This window comes from Rana temporaria, chromosome 1 (assembly GCF_905171775.1).
Source record: "Rana temporaria chromosome 1, aRanTem1.1, whole genome shotgun sequence".
Classification (NCBI taxonomy): Eukaryota; Metazoa; Chordata; class Amphibia; order Anura; family Ranidae; genus Rana; species Rana temporaria.
In genome coordinates, this window is record NC_053489.1 from 647,499,539 (window position 1) to 647,522,415 (window position 22,877).

At 43.9% G+C, this 22,877-nt stretch overlaps 1 protein-coding gene across 2 annotated transcripts in view; it reads left to right on the top strand.

Annotated features, from left to right (window-relative positions):
* The window catches only part of CTNNA2 (catenin alpha 2), an 832,954-nt gene that overhangs the window by 399,889 nt on the left and 410,188 nt on the right, over nt 1-22,877 (top strand). The window lies entirely within an intron of this gene.

The window sequence follows — 22,877 nt, forward strand, 5'->3', positions numbered from 1 at the left end:
TTTGTTTATAGCGCAAAAAATAAAAACCGCAGAGGTGATCAAATACCACCAAAGGAAAGCTTTATTTGTGGGAAAAAAAGGACGCCAATTTTGTTTGGGGGCCACGTCACACGACCGCGCAAATGTCAGTTAAAGCGACGCAGTGCCGGAAGCTGAAATTTCGCCTGGGAACGAAGGGGGTTTATGTGCCCAGTAAGCAAGTGGTTAAAGGATTTAGACACACTAGTGCCGAGTTGAGAGATAATATAGAAGATGAGGCTGATTTACTAAAGGATTTGAGAATGTTCACACAACAAAATGCATGACTATTCACTGCAGCTAACTAATCATGTGCAGGTAAAATAAGTAAACAAAAGCATTACTAAGGGTCAAATGTCACCAGGATTTTCCAAGACAGAGGGAACAGGAGCAAAAGATTGTGTGTGACAATGGCTTACTGTAATGCCGTGTACACACAATCGGATTTTCCGTCGGAAAAACCTTTGGATGTTTTTTTCTGATGGAATTCCGCTCAAGCTTGGCTTGCATACACATGGTCACACAAAAGTTCTCTGAACTTTCGTCCGTCAAGAATTCGGTGACGTACAACACCACGACGAGCCGAGAAAATTAAGTTCAATTCTTCCGAGCATGCGTTGAATTGTTTCCTAGCATGCGTCGGAATTTTGCCCGTCGGAATTGCTATAGACGATCAGATTTTCCAATAGGATTTTTTTCCGTCTGAAAATTTGAGAACCAGCTCTCAATCTTTTGTTAGTGGAAATTCCGACAGCAAAAGTCCAATGGAGTATACACATGGACGGAATTTCCGTTCAAAAGCTCATATCGGACATTTGCTGTTGGAATTTCTGATTGTGTGTACAGGGTATAAGGGGGCCTGAGAATGCCTGATCTTCACCAGAACTCCTGTTAGAGATGAAGCTATGCGGCTAAAACTCCAAGGCTATGGCCCTCCCTGGTGACAGAGCCAGACCAATGGGCTAACCAAAAAAAGCAGGCTCAAGCTAAACAAACTATCAAACAATGAAAAAGTTGCCAGGGGCAAGCACATAAACATAACAGCAACTCAGAAGCTAATGCTGGAATGGAAGGTTGCCACTTGCCAGAAAAGTTACTGAAACTCAAGTAAAGAGGCGAACAGGCAAGAGGAACATCGGAAGGATCTTTGGACCAACCACACATACAGAAGCAACCCAACATCAATTACTGATATAGCATGTTGCCAGGAAAACACACACAAACAGAAACAACTCAACAGCTATTGGTGGGAGAGCAAGTTGCCAAAAAGGGGCTCACAAACAGAAGTAACCACACAGCTACTGCTGATATAGAAGATTGCCAGGAGAGATGACATAGACATAACTTGTAGTCAGAGTCGTCACCCGTAATACGTAGTGACCCCAACCACCAAGGCCTGTGGCGTGCCTTGGCCTAGCTGGATGGTACGCCTAAAAGAGGGCATACCCTGAATATGAGAAATGAGAAATGAATGAATGAAGCATATTACCTAAAAGGGGGCCGGGAGGGTGGGAAACAGGAAATGAGCCGACGCTGGACCCGACGGAGGAGGGAGGATATGTACTCCCCCAGACTCCGCCTACAAACACAGGCCGGCCTCCGTCCAGCCTTCTTACTAATCTGACAGCTAATGCTGAGGCAGATGGCTGTAATTAGAAAAAAAAATCTAAATATTTAGGGTATAGTAACCAATGGAAGAGCTGAATGCCAGATGCTGGTGCAAGTATTTTTGACACTCTAGGCGAAACCTCATTTTGCCACCTCCTAATTTTGGCTCCACCCTGACTCCACCCACTTTGCTCTGCCCATGTAGCTCATGTGACCTACCTGCCCCCTACACTAATCTACCTGACCCCTACACTAACCTACCTGACCATTACGCTAACCAACCTGAACCCTACACTAACCTACCTGACCATTACACTGACCCCTACACTGACGATTACACTAACCATTACACTGACCTATCTGACCCCTACATTGACTTACCTTACCATCACACTGACCTACCTAACCCATACACTGACCTACCTTATCCCTACACTGACTTACCAGACCCTTTCACTGACCTACCTGGCACCTACCCTGACCTACCTGACCACTACACTGACTTACCTGACCATTAAACTGACCCACCTGATTCTTAATGCAATGTCAGTGTTCTGAGACCAGCTGGAGACAGGGAGTAGGGAAACCAGCGGCTGGGCACCCTAGGCGACAGTGCGCCCCAGGCGGCTGCCTAGTTTGCCTAGTGGTAGCGCCGGCCCCGATCAAACAAATATGCTCCAACCAGTATGTACTCCCTATTATAAAGCTGTTTGAGAGTTGGAAATACTACATAGGTGGGAATGCGATGGGGTAGGGAGGAAACACTGGGTGATTAGCAGGAGACATGCAGCAGATATAAGTGAAAGCAAAGCAAGGAGTGCAGGAAGGACACTGCAGAGGTGGATGCAACCAACCTATTCACAAATCTGGACTGCAGCAAGATCTCTGCTTTAGAAGATTTCCCCTCATTTTACATTCCAGTGATCATACTTGAATCTGACCTGCAGCCAACCTTACACCTCTCCCCACTCAATCCTAAAAAATAAAAAAATAAAAATAATGAATTTGTTCTACAGGCACATAGGCAAGAATGATTTTACAATGCACATTTAAAGGTTCGTAGATAAAGACAGAACAACAGACTTTTTGGGCCAGATTCTCAAAAGAATTACGCCGGTGTATCTACAGATACACCGGCGTAATTCGAAAATCCCACCGGCGTATCATTGTTTTGTATTCTCAAAACAAGATATGCCAGAATTAGGCTAGGATCCGATTGGTGTAAGTCACTTACATCGTCGGATCCTAAATGCAATTCTACGCTGGCCGCTAGGTGGCTTTTACGTTGATTTCAGCGTCGCATATGCAAATGAGCCGAATACGCTGATTCCTGAAAGTTTTTGCGCCGCTTCGCCGTAGTTTACGTCATTTCCGTAAGCGTAAGGTTACCCCTGCTATATGAGGGGTAACCTTACGTCGGTCTGCCGTATGCCATGTTAAGTATGGCCGACGGGACAGCGTCGGGTTTTTCCGTTGTTTACGTCGTTTACGTAACTTGTCGCGAATAGGGCTGTGCGTTAATTATGTTCACGTCGCAACCAATGTATTTGCGGCGTACTACGGAGCATGCGCAGTGGCCTACTTTTAAGGCCGCCGCATGCGCAGTTCATTCGGCATGGGGGCGCGCTTAATTTAAATACAAGCCGCCCCCTTTGATTTACACAGGGGGTACGCTGGGCCATTTAGACTACGCCGCCGCAAATTACGGAGCAAGTGCTTGGAGAATACGGCACTTGCTCCAGTAAGTTGCGGCGGCGTAGTGTTAATGGCATACGCTACGCCCCGCTCGTAGATACGCTGATCTACGAGAATCTGGCCCTTTATGTTCTTACAAGGACATAACTCTTAAAAGCCTAGGCATTTCCACCATGACGTCACACTCCAGTCAAAAATGAGAATCAAACCCTGACAAAATCTGCCTTCTCCGTAGTTTAGTATATTATTTAGACAATTTCTGTTGTGTACCAGCCCACTTCACTAACTTCTTTTGTAGTCTGGTGATCTGAGAACTCCTGTTTGTAATCCTAGAGAATAGTTCCCAAACACACCCACAGCTAATTTTTAGTAGGGTGAGGATGAGTTTGGACTTCTGACAGCATTTGTATTGTTGTCTGTGCCTTCCTGACCAATCCACCAATCTCTCGTATGGTGTGTCACAGAGCTGAGAAGTGAGGGAAAATCTCTCCAATGGGGTCCAGAGACTGAAATAAATTCTTCTTTACAAAAAAGAAAAAACTGCGTGGACACAGAAAACACCACTAGTTGTTAGAAACCTTCTAGTATGAATTAGTAACCATTTAAGGACCGCCTGTCTGAAATGTACCTGTACATCACTGGCCTCTTCCGGGTACAAGCAGGGACGAGCATCCCCTCCCGCTGGCTCATGCTGTGATTGGACACAGGGTGATTTTGTCAACAGATCCCAGCCAATGATTAATGGACGGGACCCGCTGATCGGCTGTGTCCAATCACAGCCCAGAGCCCTGTGTTCACAATCAACACAGGGCTCTGTACATGGAATGAGCTATGTGTCTCTTCTCCCTGCTTTGGAGAAGAAGCAAACTGATTTTTAGTAAAAAGCAGCACAAATTACACAAATTAATGCTTGTTAGGCACGCACTTTACCCCACGAGTACCTGAGATATTAAAGCAGAGTTCCATCCAAAAATGGAACTTCCGTTTTTCAGATTACCCCCCCCCCCCCCCTCCGATGTCACATTTGGCACCTTTCAGGGGGCAGGGGGGAGCAGATACCTGTCTAATACAGGTATTTTGCTCCTACTTCCGGGCATAGATATCCGAGCCACCCGCGGGTATCTAAGCCACGTCCGCCGGCACCTTCTCCGTTCCCTCCACTGTCTTCTGGGAGACACACAGGTCCCAGTGGGATCGTGCAGCATGAGTCGCGCAAGTGCAGTAGGGAACCAAGAAGGGAAGCCGCAAGGCTTCCCTCATCAAAGATGGTGGCGGCAGCACCTGAGAGCCGAGGGATAGATCGGCTTCGGGTGCGGACATTGCGGGCGTCCTGGACAGGTAAGTGTCCTTATTTTAAAAGTCAGCAGCTGCAGCATTTGTAGCTGCTGACTTAAAAAAAAAAAGAAAATGGCGGAACTCCGCTTTAACTCCTTCCCAGCCAGTGTCATTAGTACAGTGACAACGTGTAGTATCCCTGTATTAGTGTCACGGGAGATGTCAGTGTCTGTTAGTCAGTTCCCACCCAGTGTCAGATTGTCTGCTGCACTATCACCACCATTAGTAGTATATAAAAAAAAAGTTCCAGTATATATACCATAGTTTGTAGACGCTATAACTTTCATGCAATTTAATAAATATATACTTACTGGACATGTAGCAGAATACATTTTGGCCTAAATTCATGAAGACATTTTTTTTTTTTTAATTATTGGATATGTTTTATATCAGAAAGTACAATTTTTTTTCATTAATGTAATACAAATAATAATAATAATAATAATAATAATAATAAAAAACAGAGTTAACCCCCCTGGCGGTATTCCCGACTCTGATTCGGGGTTACATTTTTTTGCTACAATCGGTAACCCCGAGTCAGACTCGGGCTCGCCTCGCTGAATCCACAGGCATGGTTTACTTACCTTGGATCCAGCGATGCCACCGCGCTGTGTGAGCGAGCGGGACCTCGCTCGATTCACACAGTGCCTCTGTGTGCCGCCAATCTCCGTTCTCTGCAACATTACGACGCACGGGAGCGGAGAACGGCGCCAAATTTAAAAAAGTAAACAAACACATTACATACAGTATACTGTAATCTTATAGATTACAGTACTGTATGTAAAAAATGCACACCCCCCTTGTCCCTAGTGGTCTGCCCAGTGTCCTACATGTTCTTTTATATAATAAAAACGGTTCTTTCTCCCTGCAAACTGTAGATTGTCCATAGCAACCAAAAGTGTCCCTTTATGTCAAAAATGGCTTTAGATCAGCTAGAAAACAGCGATACTAAATTATAATCACTTGCAGAATTGAGCGATTTGTGGGGAAATTCGTCATAAAAAATTAAAAGTAATGACAGCGACAATTCTGCAACTGAGCAAATTTCAGTGATTTTGAGTTGATTACATTATTGAATAATTTTTATTATAATTATATTATTATTTGTTATAATTATTTATAATTATTTATTATATTATAATTCATAATTTTGTTTTTAAAAAAAATGTCATACCCGGGATGCCTACTAGACTCTTGTTTGGTCAGATTTAAGTGAGTTATTCCTAAGAATTACAGGCCTACAGTATAAAACGCCAAATTTCCTTGCAAATAATGGTACCGCTTTCAGCACCTAAAATCAGAAATAATCATATCGCCAGGGAGGTTAATGAAATACCACCAAAAGAAAGCTATATTTGTGTCACAAAAAAAAATATATATAATTTTTGTTCGGGTACAGTGTTGCATGACCACGCAATTATAAGTTAAATTAGCGCTGTGCTAAATTGCAAAAAATGGCCTGGACATGAAGAAGGTAAACCTTCCAGAGCTGAAGTGAGTAAACACTATCATGATCCTTCACGGATATGTTTCATCTTGTCCTGCTTCTAAGCGTACAGTGAGTGAGTGAGTGAGTGAGTGAGAGACTTGTAAAGCGCAACACATGCGAACTGAATCGCCTCTGGGCGCTGTATCCATTTCATTGGTAAGGAACCCCTTGACCTCAGAAGAGATGGGTTTTAATCTTTCTCCTGAAGGCCAAGTGGTCCGACTCCAGTCGTGGTCCCTGGACTGCAAATCTTCGATCTCCTTTGGACTTGTATCTGGTTTTGGGTATTTGAAGTAGGTTTTGATTGGTGGATCACAGAATGCAATAGGGGTTATGGGCTTTTATTTTTTCGCATAGATATTGGGGGGCATTTCCTTGAATACACTTATGTATTAGGCAGAGTGCCTTGAAAGTGATTCTGTCTTTTACTGGCAACCAATGAAGGGATCTCAAAGAAGGTGAGATTGATTCCCATGGTTTTTTTCCCAGTCACTAGTCGAGCGGCCGTATTTTGAACGACTTGCAGACGAGTGATTTGGTATTTGGGGAGTCCTAGATAGAGGGCATTTTCGTAGTCGAGTCTGGAATTGATGATTGTTCCCACCACGACTGCAATGTCCTCTTTCGGGATAAAGGGCATGAGTCTGCGTAGTAGGCTCAGCAGATGGTGGGATCCGCTGACTACTGACCCTATTTGTGCATCCATTGTCATGTAGGTATCGAAAATGACTCAGAGACTTTTGACTTTGGTGCTAGGGGTGATAGTTTTACCCAGAATGGGCGGGGGGGTCCATGTTGACGCGGGGTGATTTTTCCGGTTAGCGTGAAACTTGTAGTTCACCAGCAGCCTTAGACTGAAATGCCTAATGTATTTTGAATGTAACAGATCTTCAGTATTTTATTAAATCTCACCTATTTTCTTGATCCCTAGAAGTAGTCATTTGTGACCTGTTATGGACCCTGCTAATTCTTCTTGACTATAATATCCAATAAAAAAAATTCTGTGCCATTCTAAAAAACAAAAGGCAACCCCCACAAAAATGGCCTTTATCATGGACCCTGTTAATTCTTCTTGACATTAATATCCAATATTTTTTTTTCTGTGCCATTCCAAAAAAAACAAACAAAAAGGCAACCCCACAGAAATGGCCTTTATCATGACCTCGCATGTGGCTCAGTAATTTCTCTTTTATTGGAAACGGCTGTTTATCTGTCATAAGTGACAATATAAAATTAACGGACCATAGGATGAGTCAGTGGACCTTGAACATACGTCTAAACCTCTCTGCTTTTATGTATTGATGCCATTGTCATTTGCTTGCCTCCTATTCTGATGGGTAGAAAGTGGTTTTGAAAAGGGGGCTATTCAGATACGCCGAGGCCTAATCACAGATAATGAAATATGCTAATTCTTCTGACGCTGGGGAACGCAGAGCTGGAAAGTTTTTAATGGCCAAAATGTTAAGTGTTAGCTGTCCCAATAATCTCTTTGAGTCATTGTTATTCTGATTTTGTTATCAGTTGCTTTTGAGCTCCGCAACAGTGCATACAAAATGATTCATTTAAACTCAGACTGAAAAAATTAGAAACTTCTGTGGAAAAAATAGCATCACACCCTACCCGGTGTCTTAAAGAAGCACCTGTTTGCTGAGGGTAAAGTAAGGGCATCCTGATAGCCCAATCTCCTAATAAGGTATACTCACCCACCTGCGTTCCATCGTCACCTCCCTGCTTCTTCAGAGCCCTCATGCTATTGCTCCAATGTTGCTAGGCTTCCGAATCTGGGAGGAGAATGTGTCTGCCTCCCTCCCCATTTGATGACATTCGGCCTGAGTAGCCAATCGTAAGACCAAAACATTCACCCAGGCAAGCTCTGAGGCCCCGTACACACGACCAGTTTTCTCGGCAGAATTCAGCAAGAAACTCGATGGGAGACGTATTCTGCCAAGAAAACCGGTCGTGTGTACACTTTTCGCCGAGGAAACCGACGAAGATCCTCGTCGGGCCAAAAAGAGAACATGTTCTCTATTTCCTCGTTGGGCAATGGGAAAATTTGGCTCGCCGAAATCCTCGGCGGCTTCACAAGGAACTCGACGAGCAAAACGATGTGTTTTTCCCGTCGAGTTTCTCGGACGTGTGTACAGGGCCTGACACCATCTGGTAAGTAGGATTGACTCCTGTAGCAGGAAAGTGGAATGGGAGTGTGGGTTGGTGAGTATACCTTGCTGGAGGGACTATCGGGTGGTACGGTCATTGAATGGGCAAGTTATATTGCGGTTGATTTACTAAAACTGGAATGTGCAAAATCTGATGCAGCTGTGCATGGCAGTCAATCAGCTTTTAAAGGGGTTGTAAACGTTTGTATCTTTTCACCTTAATGCATCCTATGCATTAAGGTGAAAAAACACCTTGCATCGTCCGGCCCCCCCGTTTTACTTACCTGAGCCCGAATTTCCGTGTCCCCGCCGTCCTCCTCTCCACAGAGTCCCGGCTTTGATTGGATAGATTGATAGCAGCGCAGCCATCGGCTGCCGCTGCTGTCAATCAAATCCAATGATACAGGGGCTGGGGCCGAGTCATACACTCAGCGTCTATGGATGCTGAGTGTATGACTCAGGAGCGTGCCCCCAAGGTAACCTCCTCGGGAGAGAGCTTCTCCAAGGGGGTTATCTAATGCAGGGAGGAGCCGCGAGAGCCACCGAGGGCCCGCAGAAGAGGAGAATTGGGGCCACTTTTTTTAAAGGAAGCTTTAGTATCACTTTAACTTCAGCTTGTTCAATTAAAAGAGAAGTATGGAGTTCTTTTTTTCCCTTGAATCATACTTACCTAAGTGGATGCAGCATTGATGAGGTGCTGCATCTGTCCCCTGCGGGCTCTAACACTGAGAACTGAGCAATCAACACCGCTGATCACTTGGTTCTCGGAGCTCGGAGCTCAGCCTCTAAACAGCTCCTTAATAGGCTGAGCCGGGTGCCGGTCCAGGCATGTGGGCAGATCCCGAACATATGGTTGCGATCTTGCCTGAGCCTGGACTGGCTCTGTGATGTCAGCAGATTGCTTCCATTTGTTGTCTGCTGAAAAGGGGTCACAGGAGTGCAGAACACATTGCACTCTGGTGATCCATAGGATAGAAATGAGCTTTGGATGTACTTCTCCTTTAAGCTTTGACAAGAAAAATGGAAGCTTATTGGTTTCTATCAAAGCTGCACCAGATGTTGCACTATCCAGTTTTAGTAAATCAACCTCAGTGTCTCATTGTGCAGCATTACAATCTTGGGCACCATCATACGTCCCAACTTTTTGAAATGGGAATGAGGGACACCTATTAGCAAAAGCATGCAGGCATAGGACACACCCCTTGTCATGCCCCCTTAAAGGAGAATTGTACAAAAGTGCTTTTTTTACCACTACTATTTCTTTATATTGGCTTTTGGAATTTACAACTGCAGCAATTTAGAAATCAGATGAAAGGTTTAGGGCTGGAAAACACTTTTTGATAGATAAAAAGTGCATTTTATATGCATCTATATATAAACACATATGTAGATCAGACCAAAGTGAGGGACAAATGAGGAGGAATGGGGGACAGAGGGACATTCCTCCAAGTCAGGGACAGTCCCTTAAATTAAGAAGAGTTGGGAGCACCATGAAGCCAGCTGCTGACGCTCTAAAGCTGATAAAGTCATATGTTGATAAAGAGGACATTGGGCACGTGAGGATGTCCTTGTATGCCCTTCACCATCAGCACTGGGGTTACATTAGCTGAAAGAGGAAGAGAAACTGAGGGAGAAAAGAGACATTGGAATACTAGTCAGTACCAGTGTGCAAAGGTATATTTGCTTTGTAAAAATAAATCACATCTAATGTAATGAGTCCTATGTGTGTCAATGCTGCTTTTTTTATGGGTGAAACATGTTGAGTTTTGGGGTTGGGGTGCTCACTTTTTGATGTGCTTTATATCATCATGGGATGCAGGGTAAAATAAATAAATGGTCTGGTATAGGAGCTGCTCATTAGTATGACCAGTTTTTGGACACAAGTAAGTAAATGTTTCTCTTCATGGAAAACTACATTTGAATACCCCTAAGGCCTCGTACACACGACCGGACATGTCCGCTGAAACTGGTCCGCGGACCAGTTTTAGAGGACAGATCCGATCGTGTGTACAGGCTAGCGGACAGATTTCCAGCGGACAAAAGTTTCTTAGCATGCTAAGAAACTTGTCTGCTGGAGAGCTGTCCGTCGGACATGTCCGCTGGTTAGTACGTCTAACCAGCGGACCGAAATCCCGCGCATGCATCAAATTGATTCGACGCATGTGTGGAAGCATTGAACTCGCGTGATAGAGAACGTCGGTGTCGTCTACATCACTGCGTTCTCTGTCCGCGGGGATTTCGGTTTGATGGTGTGTACAGCCATCAGACCGAAATCTCCGAGCGGACATGTCCGATGAAAATGGTCCGCGACCGTTTTCATCGGACATGTCCTGTGGTGTGTACGAGGCCTAAGGCCCTGTACACACGGACGGACAAAACCGATGAGAATGGACCGAGGTTCAGTATCATCGGTCCAAACCGACTGTGTGTATAGCCCATCGGTCTGTTTTCCTTTGGTCCAAAATTTTAAAACATGCTTCAAAACCGAACCGATGGACCGCTGCCCGATCGGTCCAAACCGATGGTCAGTACAGAAAGCATCGGTTCAAAACCCGCGCATGCTCAGAATCAAGTCGACGCATGCTTGGAAGCATTGAACTTCGTTTTATTCAGCACGTCGTGTGTTTGACATCACCGCGTTCTGACCCGATCGGTTTTTAGAACGATGGTGTGTACGCATATCAGGCCGTCAGGCCACTTCAGCGGTCCGTCGGACCATTCTCATCGGTTTGGATCGACCATGTGTACAAGGCCTAACAGATTTTTTACCCCCTGCACCCACCTGCACGTTCATGATTTTTACATTTTTGCCAACATACATTATTTTTAGCTGTATATGAATAAAAGTTATATTTTGGGGCTTAGTGGGTTCTTGGTAATGCACAACTATCGTGTTAACCAGTATGTTCACTTTAAGAATTTTAAGAAAAAACGAAGAGATAGATTAGGGAAAATCCATCCCAGTTCAAGAATCACAGCAGCTGTAAAATGTTACAAATGTAATCCTCTTGTTGCTATGCCTCGCATGTGATGGAATCGTTTTAAAATGACCCCTTTGACCCATTTGTACATCAGACATCTGAGCTCCAGTTTACACATTTTACTCTAATCCACAGTTTCCCATCCTTTGTTCAATTGTGACATCCTTTAATTTACTAAATCTCAAGGTACTCCATTCTTGTTTTGCTTTGGTGTCTAGTAAGGTCACTTTGCGTTATAAGCAAGGAAGCTTAGACCTCTGCAATGTATTAATGTGCTTTTACTATGAAAAAAGTGCTGTACATACAAAACTTTTAATTTTTTTAGGAATACAAGACATATATACATACAACAAACAAAACGCCACTTACTTCATAGTAAATAAGCAAACAGTAAAAATAATTTGAAAAGTTACTTAACTCAGTTTAAAGCGGTCTCTGTAGGCAATGAGGACTCCAGGCTTATTCTATAAGCTGTTGCTAGAGATCAGGCAAAATTGTCTATAGGTATAGCTTCTTCTGGCTGGCACAGACCTACCGTGTTGTTAAGTCATTGTGTAGTCTCTTGTCAGCTTATGTCGCTGCCCTTTTATTTGGAAAGTTTACCATTCCCACATGGGTGTGACCCCTTTTGCAATACTGGGTCTCAATGGGAGAAACATTCTCCAATTCAACCTCTAGATTGAATTATTGTGTCACACATGCCATAGGTTACCGTATTTATCGGCGTATATCGCGCACTATTTTCCCCTTAAAATAAGGGGAAAATCGTGGGTGCGCGATATACGCCGATAGCCGCTTCCCGCGCTCAGTTTGAAATCCTGCGCCGACATATACCGAGTGCAGTACACTCGGGTACATTCGGCCAGGCTCGGCTTCGCTTGTGCTCACGCATAAACGTCACAGAGCGTGAGCGCGAGCGACGCCGAGCCTTACCGAATGTACCCGAGTGTACTGCACTCGGTATATGTCGGCGGAGGCATTCGAACTGAGCGCGGGAAGCGGGGACTCAACGTGAGGCGCGCGCTGGAGAAGCCGGGAGGACACCATCGAGGCCGCAGACGGACGCCGGACCGGACGATGGACGCTGGGAAGACACCAAAACTGTAAGTAATGCAATCATATAACATTTTTTTTTACAGGAATTTCGGGGGCACTTTGGGGGTGTGCGGTATACGCGGGAGCGCATTATACTGCAATAAATACGGTATATATGTGAGAAGGTCAAGCTATTGTTTGACCATGGTTACAGAACAATAGACTGATCCAACTGTCAACTGAAACACAACTGGTATCTGGTATCTACAGTATGTTACCATTGTATCCAGCAGCATTTGTTTGAGAAGTATTCGCTCAAACTCTCCAAGAAAACATGATGCGTGTCTCCAAGACAAGCAACCAAACAAGTGCAACCATGCAAGTCTGAGAAAAAATCATATATTTATATTTGTATCAAACGCAACGTTTCTGAAATGTTAAAAATGTAAAACCTGAACTTGGGGCCATTCACACAACTGGGTAATAAAATTAACTTCACCCCAATAATCCCACCATCACATCAGAGTCCACCCTTCACATCAGAGGCTCCCTTCCATCATGGCAGAGGACCTCCCATCACATCAGAGGCCTTCCTATACTTTAGAGGCCCCCCATCTCATAAGAAGTCCCCCCTTCACGTCAGAGTCCTGCCATTACATCAGAGCCCGCTATATACATGAGAGCACCAATCTCATCAGAGTACCCCTAAGATAGTGTACCCCATCACGTCAGAGTCTTTCCATGGCCACAGAATCCTCCAAAAGCACAGTCTTATGATCCCATTAAAGTCCCCCATAGAGTCACCTGTTCTCAGAGCCAACCCGTTACACAATTCCCCCATCACAGAGCCCCTCAATCACACAGACCCCCCAATCACATAGCCCCCCTATCACAGGCCCTTCCATCACAGAGCCCCCAATCACACATCCTTCCTATAACAGACCCCTAATCACAAAGTCCCCCATCACAGAGACTCCCAAACACATAGTCCTCCCAGCACGCAGCCCTCCATCACAGAGCCCCCAATCACACATCCTTCCCATCACAGAGCCCCCCTAATGACACAGTCCCCCCTATCACAGATCCCCCCAATCACAGAGCCCCCCATCATAGAGCCCCTTAATCACACAGTCCCCCATTATCATATCCTGAATGCTGGATGTGGCCCTGCATTTCCTGGATCATCATCATGTGTTGCCATGGTTAGCCGTTTGTTAACACCATGCCAACGAATGATGCTGTGCATCCTGCCCTGACACATCATTGGTTGTTATGATTCTGGCAGGGGTGCCCATCCGCACCATGGCGACTCATGCTCATGGCACCCCAGGAGAAGCTTAAAGCGGAGGTTCACCCTAAAACAATTATATTCCATTACATGCAGCATACTTCTGACAGCTACAGTATGCTGGTTTTTTTTTCCGCTGTACATACCGTTTTATAGTTCTTTTTCTTTTCTCACTCCCGCGGGGAATAGGCGTTTCTATGAAGAGGCGTAGATGATTGATGTGCAGATAAGGTGCGTCACACGTTCCGAAAATAGCCGAACTGGGACTCGGCTATATACGGCGCCTGCGCAGTCAGCTCTACACGGCTCCTAGTCTGTGCGCAGGCACCGTATAGAGCCGAGTCCCAGTCTGGCTATTTTCGGAACGCGTGACGTGCCTTATCCGCACGTCAATCATCTATGCCTCTTCATAGGAACGCCTATTCCCTGCGGGAGTGGGAAAAGAAAAAGAACTATAAAACGGTATGTACAGCGAAAAAATAAAATAAAAATACCAGCATACTGTAGCTGTCGGAAGTATGCTGCATGTAATGGAATATAGATGTTTTTTAGGGTGAACCTCCGCTTTAACAACACCCCAGGTTCCCGTGGCACCCAAGTTGGAAAACTGTACTCTAAACTAGGGAAGTTCAGATATAAGAACTTACATCAGCAATTTCAGCTTTCTTTGGATTTCAAATTACATTATTTAAAAAAAAAGAAACTGTTCATAAAGCCCTTGTGTCCTCCAATATAAATGTGTAATAAAAATGCGCGTTTCATCCTGAAGCTCACACCTCACACTTTGTAGCAAAGCAAAATGATACAATTAATCTATATTTCAGTGATTAATAGCAATATTTTATCGTAAATAAAGGCATATAATTATCTGGGTTCAACCTGGGAGAAAAAAAAACCCTCAACAGACAGCAATGTCTTAATTAGAAGAGTACAATCAAAGTGATTATATCACACACAGCAGATTTACTATTTTTCATTTGTATATAATTCCTTCTAAATTACCTTATTAAAAGCTGCTATAAATTACATTGCCTAATACAATGTTCCTCTGGATGACTTGTGAAAGTTGAAATGATTTCTTCAAAGTGTATTGAGAGGAGCTGGCGCGCCAACAGCCATTCAGGTAAATAGATTGCCGCTAGCTGTAGATTTACGTGGCTTAATAAAGGCTTTTTTTTTTGCACATTCTACAAATTCTCTCAATCCGTCTTTTTAAACACAGGGGGCCAGATTCACATAGGTTAGCGGATCTTTAGATTTGCGTAACCTATCTGATTTACGATCCGCCGCCGCAAGTTTAGGAGGCTAGTGCTGTATTCACAAAGCACTTAACTCAAAACTTGCGGTGGCGTATCGTAACTCCCCCGGCGGAATTCTAATTTCGCGGCTAGGGGGAGTGTACTATTTAAATCAGGCGCGTCCCCGCGCCGATTTAACTGCGCATGCGCCGTCCGTGAATTTTCCTGGCGTGCATTGCTCCCAATGACGTCGCTAGGACGTCATTGGTTTCGGCGTGAACGTAAATTACGTCCATCCGTATTCGCAAAAGACTTACGCAAACAACGTAAACATTCAAAACTCTGCGCGGGAACGATGGCCATACTTAACATAGGATACGCCGCATATAGCAGGGGTAACTATCCGCTGGAAAAAGCCGAACGCAAACGACGTAAAAAAAAAGTGACAGGCGGGCGTTCGTTTCTGAATCGGCGGAAATCGGAATTTGCATATTCGTCGCGTAAAAAACCGAAGCGCCACCTAGCGGCCGGCGGGGAATTGCAGCCTAAGATCCGACGGTGTAAGTCACTTACACCTGGCGGATCTTAGGGAGATCTATGCGTAACTGATTCGATGAATCAGTCGCATAGATCCGACCGTCAGATCTCAGAGATACGACGGCGTATCAGGAGATAAGCCGTCGTATCTCTATCTGAATCTCCCCCCGGAACAACAGAATTAAAGCAACAGGCATGTACAAGGGGGGGGGTGTTCCAGGTGTGCCTGGGCACACCCTAATCACTCTGTGCAGTGCTGACTCCTCCTACTGCCTGGGCTTCACCCACATGTTGCCCCCCCCATGAATGCTGCTGGCTTAGCTACTCTTCTCTCATCTCCCCTCGGCTGCTACAGGGGATAATTCAGGATGGCAAGGAGATGAAAGGGCTAGTCAATAAGTAATTTACTGGACCCTTCCTTTTCTAAATGAACACAGTGAACGCACTCACTCACTGTGTTCATTCGTAACTGAAGCATAGTAAACTGTGTTTGGCATGGCATGTGTGTTTAAGCTTGGATTAAAGCAGACTTAACATTTTGGGATGCTTTAACCTTCCTGGCGGTATGATTATTTCAGATTTTTGGTGCTGAAAGCGGTACCATTATTTTGCAAGAAATTTGCATGGAAATTTGGCGTTTTATATTGTAGGCCTGCAATTCTTAGAAATAACTCACTTAAATCTGTCCAAACAAAAGTCTAGTAGACATCTCGGGTATGATAAAGTTTGAAACACAAAATCATAAATTATAATATAATAAATACATATAAATAATTATAACAAATTATATAATAATAATAAAAATGATTACTTTTAATTTTTTGATGACAAATTTCCCCACAAATCGCTATCGCACAATTCTGCAAGTGATTATAATTTATTATCGCTGTTTTCTAGCTGGTCTAAAACCACTTTTGACATAAACGGACACTTTTTGGTTGCTATGGACAATCTCCAGTTTCCAGGCAAAAAGTACAGTATTTATTATATAAAAGTACATGTAGGACACTGGACAGACCACTAGGGGCAAAGGGAGGGGGGTGTATTTTTTTCATACAGTACTGTAATCTAAAAGATTATAGTATACTGTATGTATTGGGTTAATTTACTTTTTAAAATTTGGCGCCGATCTCCGCCCCCGTGCGTCGTAACGTCGCAAGGGAATGGAGCTCGGCGGCACTCGGCACTGTGAATTGAGCAAAGAGGACACAGCGGGGAGGCATCGCAGAATCCAGGGACAAGATAAGTAACTTGTGCCTGTGGACACTGCGAGGTGATCCCGAGTCTGGCTCTGGGTTACCGCTTTTGGTCCTGAAATTCCACCCCGAGCCAGACTCAGGAATACTGCTCAGGGGGTTAAAAACTTGGGGAGAAATATCAGAGGCAATATACATTTCCCTTTTAACCGAAACAAAAACATCCAATCACACTCTGGGGTTGATTTACTAAAGGCAAAAAGACTGTGCACATTGCAAAGTTCAGTTGCTCCAAAGCTTAGTAAATGAGAGGAAGCTCTGCTGACTTCCATCATCCGATCATGTGCAAGCAAAAATTTAGTTTTTTGGGGGTGAATTGCAGCAGAGACTGCAAGCCAGGCCTTCTCATTCAACATCAGTGCCTGACCTCACAAATGCGCCTCTGGAAGAATGGTCCACACTCCTAAACCTTGTAGACAGCCCTCCCAGAAAAACTGAAGCTGTTTAGCTGTAAAGGGTGGGCCAGCTCAATATTGAACCCTACGGACTAAGACTGGGATGCCATCAAAGTTCATGTGGGCGACAAGGGGTTAAGAACTTATGGAACTTCACTATGGAAGCTGAAAGTGTCAGATTCTAATAGATTTACCACCAGTTTGCAGAATAGGACACTACAGTAATTATATTAACCCACGCCATCCATTGACCTCCATTGACTTCCATTGAAATTCAAGTCATGAGACCAACATTTTTTAGCACAATATATAAACTGCGACTGTGCCTTCAATTTTTATATTTCAGAGACATACTATACATCAAAAGATCTGGGTCTTGTGATTCACACAATATAAAGATATTCGCTGTACGATTTATAGTTTTTAAAATAAAACCGTTTGAAGGACAAGTATTAAAAAAAAAGCAAGAATCTGAGTCTCTGCTTAGAGGCTGCTTGCATATGTTTACATTGGAGACACTGAGGTAAATACCTTCATACACACAGCTGTGAGGTGAAATGGCTGTTTTTTTTTGGCTCTGCGTAACTTCTGCATGCTCTGCATATAGCAACCATCCATAGCAACCAGTCCATAGAAACCATCCATAGCAACCAGTCCAAAGCAACCAGACCATAGCAACCAGTCCATAGCAACCAGTCCATAGCAACCAGTCCATAGCAACCCGTCCATAGCAACCCATCCATAGCCATCAGTCCATTGCAACCACTCCATAGCAACCACTCCATAGCAACCACTCCATAGCAACCAGTCCATATAAACCAGTCCATAGCAACCCTCCATAGCAACCAGTTTTTGATGGGGCAAATAGGATGGTGCAGTTTTGATGGTGCGGTTTTGATGGGGTAGTTTTTGATGGAGCTGTTTTTGATGGGTCAATGGATCGAACTGGATGGACACACTGTTGGATCACATTTACATCTCCAGGGGCACTGTCTCCAGTCAGGAGTATTGGTGGAGGCAAGACCACGTCACAATTTCCCCAGAAATTGTATATTTTCTAGTTATATTTGTAATTTAGAACAAAAAAAAATACAAAAACCTAGTGCCAGCCTCTGGTCTCTGTCAATAAACTGCCCAATGCCAACCTGTGATCTCTGTAAATATATACTGCCAACCTTTGAAGTGTGCAAATGTTGCAAACCTCTGTTGCCTGGAAAAGTGTCATACCAGCTGCCAGGATTAGTATATGATAACGGATAAATTACTTGTTAGTTCTGTTATAGTCAAAACTGCCTTCATGAATCCATAAACAATATTCCATAAAAGTTCTTTGTAATAACCGCTGTACATTTAATAATATAATAAGTTGGCATCAGCGGGGAAGTACACAGAGCAGAAATTATAATAAGGAGCAGCCTGAGACCAGTTATATTTACAAGTGAATTATTGTTAGTTAGCTCCAGTCCCAAGAAACTGTGTAACTGTAGTAATTAAGGATCTCCAGCATAAAAGTGTAGTATAAACAGTTGTATAAGCAGACTTCGGTCCTCAGTCCAGCAATATCTATTATTGAGGAGCATTCCATGCAATGAGTGAAACCAATCAGTAACCTACTAATGCAGTCCAGCAAACACTTTAACTGAGCCAAAGTCTGACTTAAAAGGGTTGTAAATGTTTATTTAAAAAAATAATAATTAAATAACAAACATGTCATACTTACCTCCACTGTGCAGTTCGTTTTGCACAAAGTGTCCCCGATCCTGCTGTCTTGGGGTCCCTCGGTGGCTTTCTTGGCTCCTCCCCGCAATAGCTAACCCCAATGCTGTATCCTGGCCTAGGCCAACAAGGCCCAGGCCTAGGGCAGTACTTTGCAGAGGGGTGTTACTGTTACAGTGCATACTGTTAGTATAGCTCCAGTCTTATGGGGCAGACTGGGCAGAGAGGCAAATCAGTCTAGTGACCCCATAAAGCGGCCACACTGCTTCCGGTATGCAGGCGGCCAGCATTGCGCAACTGTGGGGGTGGGCGGTGCTTCTAATTTTGACTGTCCCATCATCCTGGATCACAAACCTTCCTCACTGTGCTATGTATTTTCTGCTGCACCATTGGCATGGTTATATCTTCTTAGTCCTCTCCATAAAATTATCAGAAATTTGTGCTTAAAGTAGAACTATAGGCACATTTTTTTTTCTTCATTTTGGATAGAGTAATGGAGGATTATAGTCCCAGTCAGTTTATTTTTTGCCATCCCTGTCCAATTGCAGAGATTTCTCTTCACTTCCTGCCCCATAGCCAAACAGGAAGTGAGGAAATCAATGCAAATTAAGGGGCTAGTGTTGTCCCCACTTGAAATGTTCAGGGTGGGTGTTAGACAGCAAGGGGTGTGGCCTTGACAGGAAGGGGTGGGCCAGATTTAAATTAGGAGGTGCACAAGTTTAGTCAGGCCTAGGGTAGCACAAAACCTAAATACACTACTGGCTAACCCCCCTCTGGGAAGCTATTTTCCAAGGGGGTTAGCTTGTGGGCGCGCTCCCGTTTCATACAGTCATCATCCTTAGATGCCGACTGTATGACTCGGTCCCGCCCCCGTCGGGCGCGTCGTTGGATTTGATCGACAGCAGCGGGAGCCAATGACTGCGCTGCTATCAATCTATCCAATCAACGCAGAGACTCCGTGCAGAAGAGGACCCCAGGGGGTGCATTAAGGTGGAAAAACATGAACCCTTACAACACCTTTAATGCAGAACATTACAGCTAGGAATTTGAGAACTGAGCAATTGAGGTTCGGTGAACCCAGTGGAAAGTCTGCACACCCATAGGACATGAGACCGAACCCTACTGAGGTTTTTGTCATTTTTTGTCATTTTTTATCTGGCTTTTTTCACAGCTAATTTGCAAGTTTTTGTTAAAATTGTGCATAGTTAGCTAGGCACTGCCTTTTGGAATATATATATATATATATATATATATATATATATATATATATATATATATATATATACAGATTTCTTCTTTATAGGTTAGTGTTGGGCCGTGGATGTCTCTAGATGCAGGCATTTTAGTGTTAGGCTGGACTTACACTTTAACTGACATTTAAAAATCAAACCAGAACCCCATCTATGCATGCAACTTGAGTAGCCAAGAAAGGGAGGGCAGCAAGAACACATCCCCCTTCCTGAATCATACCAGGCGATGTGTCTTTCAACATCGGGGGGATACTTTACAAGAAGAAAAGCTAAAGCCCCTCATCTTTTCCTAAGCACCTTGTCCCCATGTTGAGTTGTCAAGGGCCTCATTCTCACATTCTGTTACACTTAGGAGGCCCTCAGATATACACCCCCTAGGAAAAAGGACCCACCATCCTACTTCCAAAGAGGCCACTAAAATACCTCTCAACTTTTTGAGATGGGAATGAGGGACACCTATCAGCAAAAGTATGCAGGCATTGTCACGCCCCCTTAAAGGAGAATTATACAAAAAAACAAGATTTGTTAAACCCATAAGTGCTTTTTTTTACCACTACTATTCCTTTATATTGGCTTTTGGAATTTACAAATGCAGCAATTTAGAAATTTAGATGAAAGGTTTACCTCTGGGAAACACTTTTTGATTGATAAAAAGTGCATTTTATATAGATCTATATAGATCAGACCAAAATAAGGGACAAATGAGGAGGAATGAGGGACAGAGGGACATTGCTCCAAATCAGGGACAGTCCCTCCAAATCAGGGACAGTTGGGAGCACTAATTATGGCACTAATGGCCCTTGTGTATATTCCCTTCTTTCCCTTTCTTTTTAATATAAATATTAAATAAATAATAATAGTAATTATTAATTTGTGCCTCGTGTTTGACTATTAGTCACTGGTCACTCGTGATTATGTGTGTCGGCCCTCATGGCCGCTTTCCCCAAACGAAATAACAACGTGCATATTAAGAGTTTCTATCCTGAACGCGATTCTTCCCCATTCAAGAGAGGGAGATTGAAGCACACATAAACACGGCATCTCCTAAACTCTGCAAAATGCCATAGGGGGCTATTTACTAAAGGAAAATAAAACACAGCATATTTGCTTGTACGTGATTGGATGATAAAATCAGCAGAGCTTCCCTTCATTTCAGATCTAAAGCGACTGCACTTCCAAGTGAACTTGCAGTGGAAAGTGGATTTGCTGCTAGTAAATCAACCCCTAAGTGTACCTGGACACATAGAGGTTGATTTACTAAAGGCAAATAGACTTTAGAACTTAGTAAATGAGCAGAAGCTCTGGTGACTTCCATCATCCAATCATGTGAAAGCAAAAATGCTGTTTTTTTACATTTTCCTTGCATGTGATTGGGTATTCTTTGCAAAGTGAAGCTTTATCTCGTTTACTAAGCTCTGGAGCAACTGCACTTTGCAAAGTTCACATTCTAGTTGGCTGTAGTAAATCAACCCATAGGCTTTCATGGAGTTGATTTTAGGAGTAGGGATGAGCTTCGTATTCGAGTCGAACTCATGTTCAACTCGAACATCATAAGTTCGATCGTTCGTCGAAATACGAACAAAACGGGTCGTTCGCGCCAAATTCGAGTTACGTTTGGCTGATGATTGGCTGATGATTGGCCAAGCATGCACTATGACCCGCATGCTTGGCCAATCACAGCGCGCAAAAAACGGAGAGCCATAATTGGCCAAAGCCAGGGTGGCTTTGGCCAATTATGGCTCAGGGGGTTTAGTACACGCCCCACACTATAAAAGGCCGCCTGCAGGGCGGCCTTGTGTAGTGTGTTGCGGCAGTTAACAGAGAGAGACAGAGAGAGTGTCATTTTTTGCAGGTAGATAGAGCAGGCAGGCAGGCAGGCATGCTAGTCAATTAATGTTACAGTGTGTAGAGGATATATATACATCCCAGGTGTTGTACATATATTTATACACTGTATAGTTTAGCTAGATCAGTTCTTCCTAATTTACTGGCAGGCAGGTGATTGTGCTATTTAAAGACATTATCACAGGCATACTATAGACACCCAGCTATATTTTTTTTAATTTAAGCATCATTAAAATCACTGCTCCCGATGCAGGAGCAGTGATTTTAATGATGCTTAAATAAAAAAATAAAAAATTCCTTTAAAGCGGTAGTTCACCCTCCTTTCCATCATTAGACCATTAAATTCGGCATCGTAGCGCGAGCTACGGTATGCCGGTCTTAAATTTTTAATCCCCGTACTCACTGTGGTATCGCTGATTGAAGAATCCGACTCCCGCGGGGAATGGGCGTGCCTATGGAGAGGGAGGATGATTGACGGCCGGCTCTGGCACGTCACGCTCCCCGAAGACAGCCGGAGTAGGTCTCGGCTATTCACGACGCCTGCGCACAGGCTATGCGCAGGCGCCGTGAATAGCCAAGCCTATTTCGGCTATTTCCGGAGAAGCGTGACGTGCCAGGGCCGGCCGTCAATCACCTTCTCTCACCATAGGAACGCCCATTCCCCGGATTCTTCAATCAGCGATACCACAGTGAGTACGGGCATAAAAAATGTAAGACCGGCATACCGTAGCTCGCGCTACGATGCCGAATTTAATGGTCTAATAAAAAAAAAACTTTTTTTTTTTTTTTAACAGGGCGAACCCCCGCTTTAAATATTGTACCTGCTGGGTGTCTATATTATGCTTGTGAAAACGTCTTTAAGAACCCGGGTCTTGCCCCAGGGAACATGTATCAATGGAAAAAAAGTTTTAAAAACGGTAGTTTTTTCAGGAGTCCTGAAAAAAACAACCGTTTTTAAAACATTTTTTCCATTGATACATGTTCCCTGGGGCAAGACCCGGGTTCTCAAAGACGTTTTATGACAATAACTTGCAA